Source organism: Galleria mellonella, unplaced genomic scaffold (genome assembly GCF_026898425.1).
Source record: "Galleria mellonella isolate WM207_F2 unplaced genomic scaffold, CSIRO_AGI_GalMel_v1 utg223, whole genome shotgun sequence".
NCBI classification, from domain to species: Eukaryota; Metazoa; Arthropoda; class Insecta; order Lepidoptera; family Pyralidae; genus Galleria; species Galleria mellonella.
The window spans coordinates 3,808,463-3,823,964 of record NW_026442042.1 but is presented as its reverse complement, the minus strand read 5'-3'; the positions used below and the strand labels follow the sequence as shown (position 1 = coordinate 3,823,964).

The 15,502-nt window shown below is 31.5% G+C and overlaps 1 protein-coding gene across 3 annotated transcripts in view; it reads right to left on the bottom strand.

Moving 5' to 3' along the window:
- LOC113517419 (myelin transcription factor 1) overlaps nt 1-6,043 on the bottom strand; it is a 289,625-nt gene extending 283,582 nt beyond the window's left edge. The window contains exon 1 of one of the 3 annotated variants that reach the window (XM_031912258.2): nt 5,746-6,043. The gene's annotated coding sequence lies outside the window, so the exon portion shown is untranslated. The remainder of the gene's footprint in view (nt 1-5,745) is intronic. The other 2 variants (XM_031912259.2, XM_031912260.2) reach the window with 2 other exon arrangements.
- Between the last annotated feature and the right edge of the window lie 9,459 nt (nt 6,044-15,502).

The following is a 15,502-nucleotide window of genomic DNA, read 5'->3' as shown; positions in this document are numbered from 1 at the left end:
ATACACTTTTTTTAAAAAGAATATACATAGAGGTTAAAAATATTAATCACGAATATCTACCAGAGGGTGACAATATATAAAAACCAACCGCATGAGTACTTCTATCCCACTCGTGATTCTGCCTTGAAGCAGCTGTGTTTACATGGTTATGCTCCGGTTTGAAGGATAAAACGTGATATTAAAGTTAAAGGGTACAGAGCAAAGTATAAATCTTATTTCTCAGGAATGGCAACCCATAAGGGGGTACCATAAATATCACAGTGTGATCATGATGCTGTTCGTGTCTGTTCGTGTCTATAAGTGACAGTCATCACTATTCATCATCTGTGTCGTCAACTTGTTTGCCATTGTTTGTTCCATAATAAGTATATAAATTTTAAACGTTATTTTAGTTATCTCAGTGCTTTAGCGCCGAGAGCGATGTGACTTCAAGTTACAGATCTCAAAGGTCGTGGGTTCGGATCTCGTCAACTACCAAATTTTTTATGTACCTGTTTCTGATCCGTTTAAATTACTGGTGATGAAAAACACTAATAACAATATAAATACTATGATATATATATTCTGATATATACAACGAAATGAGGGGGTGTTGAAATGAGGGGAATGTTACGAAAACGGCATTAATCGACAAATATATTTGATTACCTCATTAGGAATTTTAGTCGTGGATATATTTATTTTTATTTTTTACGTTGTTTTATTATTACCAAAAGAACAAGGAATAGATACTGATATAAAAAGAATTCTCAGTACCTCTTTCTTATGCTATTACTTTGTCCAAAAATAACATTTTAATACAATTTTACATAAATATATTCATGGCAATCTAAAGTGACCTCTTGCTCCTTTTTCTAAGAAGAGGATGGAAGTTGAGTATATTTTGTCTGCAAAATTTTTATGTCGAGCGATATTTATTGATTCTCTCATTGTACTCAGTGGTTTCATTAAGTATTTCTGTTGCTAAGGATTTGCGTTTGGAAACGAATGAAACTGACAGTTTTACGATGTAGACTAACTTTTTATCGTTTTTTGCAACTGACATTGTACTTTGCTAAAATGAAAAAGTAAGATAGTTGAGCGAATACTTTTAATAAGTATCAATTTATGCAATGGTGCCTTTGTCATCGCAATAAATTCAAGAGTTATTCAACTGTGTTGCAGTCATAGGTACCACCGAGGCTATTGTTTTGCTAATTTTTTTAATTTCTGTTACATTTTAGGAATAGTAATCCCCTTATTCATAAAAATTAAAATCCACTACAAATCTATTTTAACTATTGAAATGTTTTGCCACTTTTTTCTAATCGGGAATGTAGCGTAAAAGAAAGAGATAAAACAGTTCAACAGCTAAAATAGATTAATGAGACATTTGAAGATTTTAAGAGTAAGAGCTTAAATGTTTGGAGTGTGTACTCTTCCTAAAATATTTTACTGAACTAGGTGTTATCTTGAAGTCTATGTCACTGGTTATTTGGTTCGAATTATTGTGTTTAGTTCTACTACCATTAGTATGTGCATGACTGCCAACACTCGAAGATCGACCTCCACTTTTACTACCATAAGTTCCACAAACTTCCATATTAGCTACGAGTATCAATCTTCGATTGCCATTGTGTTCGCGCTCGTTTCGATAAAATATTTGTAATTCTATAATTTACGCCTTTTAAAGTGACTTTTAAAAAAAGAACGTTCTCGTTTCGCCTGTACTTTCAAAATTTTTTCAAGGTCAAAATAAAAGGTTAAATTGGTAACACTCTGGGTTTGTTGCACGCGTCCGTGTAGCCTTACTTCAGGTTGCAGCTGAAAATCAGTGCTTTGCTTTTAAGCAAAGGTATCACTTTTTTTTGGGTCACTGCGACACACTTGCTGAAAACATATCTCCAATATTAATTTTTTTGTTTTATATGTTGTTTTATATTTGAAAAAATGAAATAATCGTTCTCGTTGTCGTCTGTACTTTTTTGTGTATTATGCAATTCAAAACAATTTTTTTTTGTTTTTATTGTTTTTTATGTTCATTCAGTTTACTAACGTATTAGTCCCATAGCAGTTTTGTTATGCACATTTGTAGTCGCTGTTTGTTTTTTTACAATACATCTACCTGTTATGATATTATGTTTGACGTATAATTCCATAGTACTTAATTAAAATTTAAAAACTAATCTGAGATTAATGTAAGGACACAAATAGCAATGATAAATTCTATTGTTGTGTAGGGATAGAACTATTATAATATCATTAATTATATTGTATAGCATTAGCCGTTAACTGACCACTGGTAAACATAGACCTCCCCCGTAATAACGGCGTACCAACTTCTAACAAACATCCCATAATGGGGGTTTACCAGTAGTTGGTACGTTTGGCAGGCGAGTTGTATTGTGTAAATTATATTACATAACTTTTAAGAGTACCATGTAAATTAAATAAATCCAATAGAGATTTTATAAGTAAATGTACCTACTATAAATCAACCAGTATTATGATCAGATTTATATTTTATCTTGCAAAACTTTTTTATTATACTTCTATCGTGGCGTTAATTGAAAATCCAATTGGTTCTTGGTACTTATACATACTTCTTTATATATGTATATTCCTGGTGCTTATACATAGTTGCATTTATATTTTATGCTTGGCACAGATTGCTATGCGACGTCGAATTGCTCTTTTTTATCTAATATGGGCACTACATATAATGTATTTTTTTTTATATAACTTAGAATGACAAACAAGCTAACGGCCCACCTGATAGAAAGTGGTAACCGTAAATAGACATGTACAGTACCAATGACATAACAGAGTATACTGTGTCGCTCATAATACCCTTCGTGCATTGCTACTCGTGTGGACTAAGGTATTATGACTATGTACTCTGTAATTTTATTGCCTTATTCCACCCTTTAAAGTGCAAGAAAGTCATGTAAACACAATTACTTCACGGCAGAAATATGAATGGGACAGAGGTACCCAAGCAGACGACTTTTGTAAAAGTTTCCCTCTCCATCAATGTAGAGTTTACTTTTAAAGATACTAAGTTGATAGTGTATTAAAGTTTTAAATAAGTCTTTACCTAAATATTGATTTGAATCACGTCTCCAAGCAGTGCCCAAATTGTGGCTCGTGTATTGGCAGTGACTTACTTAAAGTACATTGAAACAAAACCTTAATGCGTTGACATAAGACTTACTTTGGTCCCGTTCTGTATATATCCCGGTCGCTAAACCGGCATAGAGATCCCTGTTAACTCCCGATTGATATTGAATCTAAGTTGTATTAAGTTACACAGAGGTTCATAATGAGTTAACCTTGCCGATTTCAATATCCGTTGCGAGCCAAATAATGTTTGTTTAGGTAGATAAAACACAACTTGAGTAAATCGTGGCCTACTATAAACTGATAATAATTTCTGAGAACTTTTGATTGATTTTGATTATGAATTCTATTAATTTATTATTTGTTTATTAAAAGCTTATTACGTTACATTAAAATTTGTCAATTTAATATTATAGTGACTGACAATATATTTTTTATGAAATCTCGTAACTTTTAACTATACGTTTTCGATATTGTATTTAATAATGTTATATTTTAGCGAATTATATTATTATAAACAAATAAATATTAAAATCAAATTATACATTATAAATAAAAATAGAATGAAAAGTTACGTTATCTATGTGTGTGTTTATATATGATTATATTTTCATTTTTTTATTAATCCCCCTCCCTTCTCCTTTTTCCCTTTTTGAGAAAGATCTAACATAGATCCCTCTCAAAAAACGGAGACAGTAAACGGCTGATATGATATGATAATATTTTTATTTATTGTAATAAGTAAGACAAAGGAAAGTTTATTTGTAAGCTCCAATAACACATATAAAATTATACATAAGAGAATATTTAATATTATAAAAAGCAACAGAACATGAAAAATTATACGTATAATTCTAATATTATATATGTAGGTATAATAACTGATATAGGTAATAAATGATGAAACAAATAAATTAAGCAATAATAACAAAACTGAAGCATTTATCTTGTTTATAAAACAAAAAGCTAGAGAAATGAATTGTTTATAAATCATTATGTATTATAAAAGCTTCTATTAAACTTCTCTACTTTATAGAACTGTCAAACAGTGATTACATCATAAACTCAAGATAATTTCGCATTGATCACACAAAAACATCAGTGAATCGATACACCCATAACACAGCTGCAGACGACGCCATTTTGAAGTGCTTATTTCCATTATAACATTGTACTAACTACACTGAAATGTTCTACAAAAGTTCGCGTTTTGCTTCGCGAAGTCCACAACTTTTATCTTAGCCAGGCGCACTAACTCCCCAATTGGCATTACGCAAAAACAACGTTTATTACAAGCCAGTACAGATTGAATTAGCTCGCGGTGAAATTCCGCTTACAACTTTCCGCAAATACGCCAACTTCAAGTTATCTGAAAAGTTATTTAACAAAGTTTCATAGCTTTCTTGGGCGTCGCGCGAGACTACGTCCTAACTTGTTAGAGATTAGGTTAATTATTGTTTGAAGGTCGTACTGTTGATCAGACCTTTTGGATTTAAAGCGCATCTGCGTTATCCCATCGAGAGCCGTGACTGTAGAAAGATTTTCCTTCTACAATGGACTGAGACTGGGACCGGTTGCTGAAATGACTTTGTAATGGCGTCCTCAATAAAACGATCCAATATCGTAGGCCTTTTACTTTATTTATGACTTAGTGCCGCAGAAATATCTTCAAGGGACATGTAATTCTGAGAACATGAGACTTTTTTTATGAAATATGACTTGTTTATATAGTGAATATTATGATTGGTGAATACATTACAATGATTTATACTTTTTATTTATTACTAATATTTACACGAATAAAGTAATGTGCCTATTAAATATGCATGTTCAATGTATAACAATAATTTACTTAAGTAGTTTGAAACCACTATAGAGGGGATCGCGATGTAATGTATGTACGAGTATTCTGTAGCTATGTAGATAACTTTTAATGAACTCAATTCCAACTTAGAGTTTCATCTAACACAATTTGATTAGTTAAATTCATACAAGAATTATTTACTAAACTATCAAATTAACTTATACTCGTACTTTGTACTGTAATACTTATGACAGTTATTGTCATAAAATATAATAATAGTAGTAAATATATCGTAATATTATTTAAAGTAAGATTGATTAATAAAAAAATATTAATTAACCAATACGCCAATACAAGGTTATATCTTCCACAATAAATTATTATTTTAAAATTTCCTTTCTGTGATGCTCATAGCTTCGAGACCTGTTTACTTTGTTTCGTTTAGAATAATTTATTTGTTTTCGATTACTTTCTTACTTGTTTTACATGTTTACAATATGAATAATTTAATCAAAATGTTAATGAATTTGAAGCCGTTATTTGATTCATTGATTACATTAGCAAAATAAATATATTAAATATTAATGTAAATATAAAAGTAATTAATTTTCATATACATCAGGTAATTATAATATTAACTGAGATAGGTGCATTCGCTTACTTAAAAGCAACAATGAAACGTACATTAGGTTCCGTCAATTAAACTCTCCCCACTTTGTTATCGTATGTGTTTTACACTTATGTCACTGAAGTAGAACTCGTGAATACTTTTTGACTGAAACTTTTCAGTACCAACTTTCTTGTGTAGGAATAAACTAGTAAAACTAAGTTTCACTCGTCACCTGTCACTTATCCTTGTGTCCGGACCATAGGCAAGGTCAAAAAGTGATCGCAGCGTCCCCCTTACAAGTGTTGAAGTAAACACAAATTACAAGAGCGTCATCCAACAAACGTCACCTGAGTTACACTTCAAAACAATAGCTGAAATCGGCACAAACACTCGTATCCGACATGTACACAGTAACTATAACACAAAAACAACAGCACCGAGTTACCAAAACGTCTTTCGTCTTTCAGCATAACCTCAAAACATCTTACTGACACTCCGCGACCCACAGGAATTAATAAAAAGTTTCTTTATAAAACAAGTGGGTTGTGAGCATGTTCCAAAATGGCGGAACTTTGCGTTAACTTCGGAACGTAGAGCGACGTGAAGTTGTAGGGTGCGCGACTCGCGCCGGCCGCGGTGCCGTTGCGCACTCACCCCTAACTTTTCTCATAATACCTAACTCACCGAAAAAACTTGCCAACACCCGGTTTATCGATAGAAAAGTTTTTCAGTTGCGACAAAAGTAATTTTAATAGTGTATAAATGTATAAAAGTAGTTTGGAGAGCGTCTACGGCGAGTTGCGAAGTGGTGTATCGCGTGGAAACTCCCTTGCAAGAGCGCGAGCCGCTTAGTCGACAGGGGTTCGGTCGTAGAAAATCAATAACTTACGGCCGACTCTCTCCGCCGCTCTCCGCGTTTAATCATACACTTTGTGAGCAAAACATTAAAACTTGTCCGTTTGTTTGTTGGAGGCGGATCGTCTGCGATGCGAAGCGAGGTAGCGAGATGGACGCGGGCGCGGAAGCGACGAGCGGAGCGGACGGCGGTCGGTCGGAACTAGCTCGTCGCCGGCCGAGAGTTTACTTCGTATAAAGTTTTGCGAGGTGTTCTTACAAAGAAGTACGCTTTTGTACTGCAATGTGAGAAGATTGGCGGCGGCCCCGCGCCCCGCGGCCGGCTGTTTAACTTTGGCTGCATTGTTATCGGTAGCCAAGTTCAAATTAAAAGTTTGTCGGTTGTTTAATAACTTGCCGTAGTCGCTGGTACTTAGAAGTATTACTTTCGCGTCCCACTTTTAGATTAGTTTTTAATATGCGTGCGTGACTTGTAATGTCACAGTGGCGCTTTAATACGTAGAAATGATTTTGCTACGACGATGAATGAACATTAATTATTTGCTTAAAGAATTAATTTCCAATTTAATCGTATGAAAATCTGTTTGCATTAGAGAAAAATTCTCGTGAAATAAATTATAATTTAATATTCATAGAAATGTATTATGTAACTATATTCAAGGTTTGTGGTTTAGCGGTTCAGCAGTCCTCTTCAAAAACCTCTGCGTCATGAGTTTGAATCTAACAAATGAACTGATTTTGTTTTGTAATTAAAGGATGTCTATTTCTAATATAATGAAAATGATACTTTAACAGTTAATATCTACCTTAAAGAGCATCAGAGAACAAAAAGTTTCTAATATTGTATTAGTGAATGTGAGTTTGTTTATTTATTTGTTCCTTTGTTATCTTCCCCCACTTTAACCGCTTACCAATGGTAATAAAATTTAGCATATACGTCGTATTTAGGATAGAGGATTTACTTTTACTTTTGATTACTTTTATCTCAGTTAACTAATATATTTCAGTTATACGGACGAACTCGCGGGTAGAACTTGTATATAAGGTGTACCACACTATAATAATTGTAAACACCATACTATATTATTGTTGTTGTCGTATTTGTTGTTTGTAACAATTATGTTGTCTAGTCATTGTGTGGTCTTCTATAATCGTATGTAGACTAGACAAAGAAAACCGGGGTTCTTAGAGCATAATTCAGAACTAGGTAATCTACTATAACGAAAATAACTCTAAATCACCAAAATTCTAACTTGGAATTACATAAATTGACCAAAGTAAATATCGCCCGAAGTGATTTAATTCAGTTAGTAGTGAAAACAAGTTCGTCCTTAAATTATTGCTTTACCACATGCCTTCGTTGTATCTTCGTCAAACATGTCTCTAAAGAAATCTACAATCTAGATAACCAACATTAATTGACCTGCAATTCCTCCCTCGGGAGCAATGATTTGTAAATGTAATAGAGACGAGTAAATAAACTTGTAGAGATCTTATTAGGGTGGACGTTTTGCTAGACCGGTTGCTCGATTAGTCTAGTTTAACAGAGGAAAAGTCAACTCAGTCCAACAACATCAGTCTGTATACAGTATTAACAAGTATTTTACGAGATAAATAAGTTAGCTTAAGAGACTGTTGATATTTGTACGAATAGAATGTAACTTAATACTTACCTACTTTTGAATGTTATGTAAGTAATTCTATGTTTTATGTTATCAATCTTTATTATATACTTGTTTAGAGAGATGTGGAGATTATATAATTCTAAGGCAACGGTTATGTTCAACTTTTCTGTTTTACAATTAAAATATTAAGGGTTTTTTTTTGCAAAAAAAAGTAATTGACTTCAACTGTGGTAAAACAAGTTATTTTTATTTTGAAACTAAACTACGGAACCGATCTTAATAAAATTTCTATGGGTCTAATTTGTAAGTATATCTTCTCACATGACGAAAGATTTTTTCAATTTTTTTTATGTAACTTAGAATAGAAAACAAGCTGACGGCCCACCTGATGGAAAGTAGTAACCGTCGCCTATAGACATGAGCAGTACCATGTACATAACAGAGTATACTCATGTATATAGTGAGAGTGTTTCGCCCATGATATCCCCATGCGTTGCCACTCCTGAGGTCTCAGGTGTTATTCCTCTGTACCCTGTGAATTCATTGCCATATTCCACCTTCAAAGCAAAACACAACTATGTAAATACAACAGCTTCAAGGTAGAAACAGAAATAGGACAAAATCTCCCTCTGGTAATTAAAAATTAGTTTATAATCCACGGATTTATGATGAACGAAGAAAAAACACCGGAATTGAGAATCTTCTTTTTGAAGTCGGTTAAAAATAAAGGTTTACTTTCATCAATTCAATTCTGGTAATAATAAAAAAAAAGAACTATATTGAAATACAATATTTTTTGTTTATTAAAGACAACAAAAAATATTTTAAAATGCGGTATATTAATAAACATTTTCCTTCAGATAATATTTTTTATGACATACTACAAAGCGTTGTCTAGGCACAAAATAGGCAGTACTTCTACCATACGTACAAGACAATATAATCAATAAATACCTATTTATATATAACGAAGCAAGAGGAAATTAATGAGAAAATGTTAATAAATAAAAGTTAAAAATAAATAAGTTTAGAAAGCATTAAAAATACTTATTTATAAATGTAAACGTATTACTCTGCCCACACGTCTAAAACGCTCAAATCAATAAAAACAGACAGAAATATGAATACAAATATTTGTATTGTGTGGGAATTGAGCACGCAAATAGCAGAGGTAGTGCGTTAAACTGCTGTACCACCAAGGTCATATATTGATACACATATCATAAAATCCTAATTTTAAGTCCTTATATCACAAAAAATTACTCTTTTTTATAAGTTACGAGTGAATAACATATAGATATGGCTTTTTTATTAATAAAACTGTACAGTTTATAATAATGATATATTAAAAACGAATTATTTAGTATAATACATAATTTATCTCGACTTATAGCTTTTATAAAGTACTATATTTATTGACGGGATAACAAAATAGTCTATGTCTTTCTTCGTCTCAAATTATTTGTAAAAATTCTTTTGTAAAAAATCCATAACGATAAATATGCCATTTAAGAACCAAAAAGTAGAAAATAGTTAAATAAACAAACAAATATGTAAAGATATTTTTTAAAAGTATTCTTTTATTAGATAATAAAAATATATGTTATTACTATTTCACGAATAATAATTTAATATACATTATTAATAATTTAATACAAATACAAATAATATGTGAACTGACATATCAAACTACAAGGGTTGATTGACACGAGTTTCAATTCTGCACGAAGTTATGAAGCAGGGACTGAACTCGACAATAGTTTTGTACGTAATATGATGCAAATTAAATTAAACTGTCCGTTGTATCTCGGTCAGTTGTTTTAGGTTAAAATATATAATTATTTTCTCGTTAACATTCCCTTTATTTATCATTTAATTTTAAATATTTTTTTTTTATTACAATAAAAAGATTGCCAGCTAACATAGTAGATAATTCATTGTTGTTCTTTTTAAATAAACTTATTTGTCAATAAGACTAATTTACCGATTATCAACAAATGGCTTTTTCGAGGCAAAAAAAATATATAAATAAATGATTTAAAAAAAATATTTTATGTAAGGAACCATCGGTATGTAACTTCAACTCGCACTAGACTGTTTTTTTTTTCTACTATAAATATTTATTTTTAAACATCCAATGATGTACTACGAATTTACGTTGATCCGTAGCGAACCGTAGCTACGCCTACGCCACTTGAAATAACGATATTATCTCTTACATTATGTTCGTCGTTTCAAAATATTAATTTGTAATATAATTATTTTCCATTATTTTAAGGACATGTTTTAATAAACCTGGCTACTATTTGAGATTTCATAGAACGAAACTAACTTGACAGTATAAGTTTAGTGACCTTATAATGTCAAGTTTGCTTTTATCCGTATGCCACAAAGTGTTAACTTATAACGTTTCCAATTAACTTCAAAAAGAAAGAGGTTCTCAATTCGGTTGTATTTCATTTATTTTGATTACCAAATAACACCGTCATTTTTTATTCGATTTAAAAAAATATTACGTATTGGTTCAACAGAAATTTTATCAAAGTCGTTTCAGAAATTTGTTTTAAAAAAAAAACTAATTTTGCCACTACTAAAGTTAGTTTTTTTATGAAATTAAGATTGTACCTAATTTTGTTAAGTTACATTTGTATGATATCTCATAAAAATATTTTTAAAAGATAATTGTCACAAAAGTATTGATTAAAACAAATTTACGTGGAAACAAGTGCAAAGTTTTAGAAATTAATACACTATAATTAACCCGTGGATTTTGTAAGAGGTGATTAAGTGAACTTAAAGGTCGAGGATTTAGCAGAAGCCTCCCTCTTAAAACATCACTGAAACATAACTGCAATTAATAGGAGGGAAAGGGATTGTTAGCAATGGAGTTTGACATTCCCATTGCTAGCAATATACCTTATTTAATCGACCTTCATGTGGTTCCCCATGGAAACCATCGTGAACAATCCTTGTTGAATTCATCACGATGGGCTAACTGACCTGCTTCATCCTCACCTATCATCTCTCACTGGTGCCCGGCCAGTGTATACCGACAGCGCGAGGTGGGGTTACCATTCCATTATCACCTATAAAAACAACTGCAATTGCTAATCCGCCTGCTAGACGTGGCAATTACTGGCAAAACCTACCTTTTAGGGGAGGCCTATATTCAGTAGTAAATAATAAACTGCTGATATGATATGATGAATTAATATAAAACAGTACTATTATAATATTATATATGTAAAATTTTGGAAAGATGTTTGTATGTTTGTACTCAATCACGTTTAAACAGGCAAGTTATATTCGAACTTAACACATAGTATAAGTTCATATAGACGTGTGATCCCGGCACAGAATAGGCTACGATTTCCTTTCCCTTGGGTATCGTAAGAAGCGACTAAGGGAGGGCGAGAGATATGCAGCAGCATCCCTATTGAAACATTTCTAAAGCCTAACTGCGGTTCTCAATCCGTCTACCAAGCGTAGCAACTACTGGCAATACCCCTGAAAGGGGAGGCTTATGTTCAGCAGTGGATAGTTAAAGGCAGATATGATGATAACTTCATATACTATTCCATGAGCAAAAATTGCAGTAAACAGTTATTTTAAAAGATATCTATCAATAACGTTTGTACACAATATCTTACACAGTATCTTCGCCATCCTGTAAAAGACCTGTCATGAATATATAAACACGGATAGAATCATTAAAATTGTATTAGCCCACAATTAGTCAAAATACGCCTATAGTTGTTTTTAAATGAATTCAATACTTAATTCAAGATTTTAATACTTAATTTAGGAACTTAACACGTTTTCCCTTTTCCCCGATTTTGTTTCCTGACAAGTGACATTCTTTAACCCTTTCACGGGTCATATTAAATATCGCCCTTTAAAATATATTCTTTAAAATGTTAATTAATTATGTATCACCCCATGGGATGGTCGGCCGAAAATAAAATCCATTTGCCATTTTTGAACCACGTTCTTTTTTCGTCCACAATTCCACACTTTATAGAGAGAAAAGTTAATTAAGATTTGATGTATAATAAATGCGTTAATTTAAACAAATGTTTAAACTAAGATAATCTTGGTTCAAATTTATTATATACCAAAATTCTTGTCCATAACTGAATAATATTATTTCATACTTTTCATTTGATAAAGTCGCAAAATATATCACCAACTCATGATGTTAGTATTTTGCGGTTTATAGATTATCGGAAGTTTAGATTGGGTTAACAAATATTTGCTTAAAAAGTAAATAATAATAATAAAGGTGAATAAATGAACTGTTGAACCACCCAGCAGATCACCCATTTAATTGTTGAGTAAAAAATATGTGGCCAACTATATTTTAAGTAACTTTTATATTAATAAATTAAATATCTATGTATATAAACAGATAAAGCGTGCAAAATACATAATTGTGTAAGTAAATATTACAAGAAAAATAAAACTATTTTTAACCCACCTCTTTCTTTTTTAAGTACATTAACAAAAATATTTCTTACTTTTTGTACAAGTATCATTGTTCACGTTTCAAACAAATACATTAATATACTCCAAACATATGTCTTATTTCTTATTGATATATTTTATTTGATAAGAATCTTAAGTTAATAACTAAAGAAATCTAAATTAAATTATAGTATATAATTTAAACACGATTATAGAATAAATTGTACTGTACAGATATAAATATATGGCCTCTCACCCTGGGAAAGGTCATGATTCTTAATCTGTCTCGCGTTCTCAATCCGGAACTGTAGATTACTAATGGCAGAAAATAACACCTTTTAGTAGATTTTTGTATCCAACTAAAATACTATACGTATTTGCAATTTTGGACATTGTTAGTGGGCCAGATACAGGAGGACTATAAGAAGGATGATGTTTATTTGTATTCAAAGATTACGTAACTTAGTGAAAACATCTAGTTAATAGTTGCTTGTACCTACTAAATTTATACTTATGTATGAGATTATTATATAGCTCTGTTACTTAGACCTGTTTACTATTATCAACGCGAAATTTGGTAAGAATTGGATAGATAGATGTTTGATATTCTTTCACGAAGAAACTATTGAATAAAATTTGATACACGGACATTATATCTTAACGTATAGGATACTTTATATATTGATTCATGTGGGTAAAGGCGTATGTTTATAATAATAATAATAAACTCTTTATTGCGCACAGTAGAGATGTATACAAGGAGTATTTATACAGAATGTACATATACAAAAGGCGGCCTTATCGCTAAAAGCAATCTCTTACAGACAACCTGGATTATAGCTAGTTATATATTTATAGTAATAGTTTCTAATTACCTAGTAACTTTTCTACGAATGAAGAAAACATAAATCAGCGTAGCACTTAATAATACGAGCAAACAGTATTCTGTGATCTTTGACTAGCCCAAATAAAAGTATATAATAAATAAATCAGCTAGTAGTAAAATAATTCCAATTTCAAAATTATATGATTTCACGAGTTCTACATACCTATTTACAATATATATGTAAGTAGTTGCATGAACTGAGAACGTACATCAGCTTGGAGCCGTTCGGTCCGTCGGAATCTATTAAGAGGATTACTAGATGCAGCCAAAAGACGAGGGTCGCATCCACGTCTCATATGAATTATGGACATCCATTACACCGACACGTAATGTTTATATATTTATCTCTAGACGGTAAACGTTAGAGGAATTACTTACAAAACAATTTTGTAATTGAAATTTTAACAACATTCTTTATGTCGCTTAAAAACAGATATTTTTTTTATACAACTTAGAATGGCAAACAAGCTGAAAAGTGTTAACCGTCGTCTATAGACATGAGCAGTACCATGGACATAATAGAGTATACTGTTTCGCCCATGATACCCCCCATGCGTTGCCATTCCTGTGGACTCAGGTATAATTTCTCTGTACCCTGTAAATTCACGCCATATTTCACGCCACTCTTCAAACCGAAACATAGCCATGCAAACAAAACCGCTTTACGGTTGAAACACAAATGGGACAGAGGTACCCAAGCAAACGACTTTTGTACAAATTTTCCCTCTGCTAAATAATAAAATACTTTTAAAAAGCGAAATAATGGTTAAATGATTTACTTTATTTGAATGGTTTTAATAATAAATGAATGATTGTAATTTGCGGATATAAAAGTACATTTACTATAGCTATGTATTTAATTACCTGAGTGTATTATCTGATGAAGAAAAATTGCCGCTACAGGTAAAAATAATATTTACCATCATTTTAAACGGTCAGCATCTTTTAATTTTATCACTATGGATATTTCGCTCGTTTTCTCACAAATTAGACATTATTTTTTCTTTATTATAGATTACAAAGATCCATTTTTGTTAGTAAAATTTGATTTAAACTATGTTAGTAGAAAAAAAAATACAAAAATCATTTTATAGCCCCTATAATAATTTGGACCCACAATGAGAGGATTGGGCTATAGTAGGTATTTATTACACAATGCCTACTTATTCATATTAATAATATTTTACGTACTCGTATATCTATTGGTGCGAGTTGTGACCACTTACTATTATTGTGAATTGATTCCTCAATATGAAACCATAGAAACGTATGGCAGCTCTATTATTCCTTTGCTTGTTGATTCTTCGATTAGGTACTTTATTTCTTTCCCGGATATTCTTATTTCGTATTCACACAGTGAAACTATGAGCATATTATGATACATAGCTAGCTACACCATATGTACTATCATACATAGCTAAGCAGATTGACGTTTCCTCATATTTAGATAAGCTAACAATGGCAAGCATTTATGACATTCCATTAACGTCCCACTATTAAGTATGGGTTTTTTCTCACGTGAGCAAGCTATCAGCCTAATATCACCACATAATTCAAGCAGCTTGGAAGTAGGGTTTTATTTCAACTTATCCCTTTTTCCATTGGTATGTTGCATTTTATTCCATTTGTTGCTTTTGACCACAACCTGGGAATGTAAATGAACGTATTTCTTATTCGTCGACCTTGACTTAGCGGAGGGGCATATCGCCTTACCATTATGGGTTCGATTCCCGTACAACACAAAATATCTGTGGTCTGTTGGTCTAGGTATTTTAATGTAAATGTATAACTTGTTAGTATTTAACAAAAAAACGTATTTATGTATTTCTCTTAGTTATCTAAAATTCATAGATATAAAATATATGCTTAGTTAGGAATTAGTTGGCGTTGTGTGATTTGTCCAAGAGTATTATTATTATTCCTTCATTGTACTTATAACCCTAATGTTATATATAATGTATAATCAATGACTAGGGTAAAAAGTAGTCTTACTCCATCAAATATAATACATATGTACTAAATTTACATAAACAAACTCACATGTATATTAATAGTAATGAAATTTAAATGTAATTTGTATAGAAAACAGTATGATTGTTGCACTACACTCTGAATAAAGTCGTCCTTAATCCACTGTCGGCTAAATTATTTATGCATTT